We start from the raw sequence: 1,703 nt of genomic DNA on the forward strand, positions 1-1,703 counted from the left end.
TGCCCTACCTGGACCCCATCCACACTTGCATGTGAAAAGCCTTTAAAATGGTTTTCCTTTAATTAATTTTTATTTTTTCACTCAATATTTCATTTCAATAATTTTAAATTTTTATCAAAAATAAATAATGACCAATTGTGCAATATAAGATTCTGGTATGGTTTAAACAATGGTTTGGCTAGATAGGAATATAACTTTGTGTTCCTGCATAAGCAGCATTGATTACTGCAAACAAAAGCTGAAGACCATTTCATACCAGGGCTCTGTGTTTGGTTGATTTTAGTGCATAGCTGTGCTGGACACGTGTAGAGAATAGTTGCATTAACTTGGATCCATCTGGAATCAAAGTAGCAGTTTTTATTTCTTTTTCTGCATGTTTAGTATATTGGGAATCAGTGACAAGGTTTAAGGAATCAGAGCAATCCTGTATTAACATAATAATTTATTTTTGTTTGTTTTTAGTCTTTACTTTTTCTTTTTTGTTTTTCGACCGTCCTTTTTCATATGATCCAATTTACCACAAACGAAACAAATTGTACACATAAAACTCTCCAATCATGAGAAATGAATCTATTTTTGTTTCTCTTCTTTTGTTTGTTTGTGGTACAGTGGATTGAACTCAGGACATGTGCTGCTTGCGAGGCAAATGCTTATTCTACTGAACTATCTCTATCTCTCTGGCCTACTATCTTCATTAGATAAGGCTTGCATTAATCTAATTACATAGGTTGATTGCAACATTAGGTGGGTGCAGCTGAGAGACCACAGAAAAAACTAAGCCTTGAGGTCTCTCTGTTTCTTTCCTTGCAATAAAGCCTGAGTCAGTGTCCCTTATCCTCATATGGAGGAGCAGAGGGATTAGTTGGGGGAGGAGGCAGAGGTTAAATTTTAGTAAGCATTGAAGGCAGAGTTGAAACATCTAATTGCTCCACCAATTTGGATATCATTTGGGTTAAATGTTCCATATGGTGGGATAAGTCCCAGGTATTATTTGCCTCTTTCCCCAATTCATCCCCCTGGGCATCTGAAAAGTCCTTGGAATTGAAGGAGAGAGACAGAAGAGCTGGGAATGTGTTTTATTTTTAGATTCTCTGATTTACATTTATCACACAAAAGAGACAAATTAAGAGTTGTGTACTGCCTTTGTGTTCAGCAGTGGGCAGTGTCATCATCAACTGGAACCTGTATAGGGCTACTTTCCTGAGTCTGAGGAGTCAAGGACAGTGGTTTAGAAGGTATTTTATCAGCTGACTCATAAGCTTGAGGAAAATGAATCTTAGGCACTGAAGCTTCCACGTGAGAACTAACTGAATGCTTTCTGCTGCAGACTTGATTCTTCAGAGTCAGACTGCAGGGGCTCCAAAACCAAGGAAATAAGATTACATAAAACCCATACAGTTAAAGGGATAGGTTTTCCTTGCTGATGCACTCTGTGAAGAGTTCTCATAACTTGTTTCCAAACTTTTAAGTTTAAAGCAGCCTTCCCCTTGGGCTGAAACCAATAATAATGCCTTTTTATAAGTGAAAATAATTTCCTGAAACTCTTTGGTTTCACTTTTACACCTGCTCTTTTGAGTAACATCTGAATAAGACGGACATATTCATTTTTGAATATGTTAGATTCAAAGGATGTTAGAACATCCTTTGCCTCTTAAAGCTCCTTTTGCTCCTAAATTTTGTGATTAAAATAATTTATTTTACCA

This window comes from Octodon degus, unplaced genomic scaffold (genome assembly GCF_000260255.1).
Source record: "Octodon degus isolate 3935 unplaced genomic scaffold, OctDeg1.0 scaffold00523, whole genome shotgun sequence".
In the NCBI taxonomy this organism is placed as follows: domain Eukaryota; kingdom Metazoa; phylum Chordata; class Mammalia; order Rodentia; family Octodontidae; genus Octodon; species Octodon degus.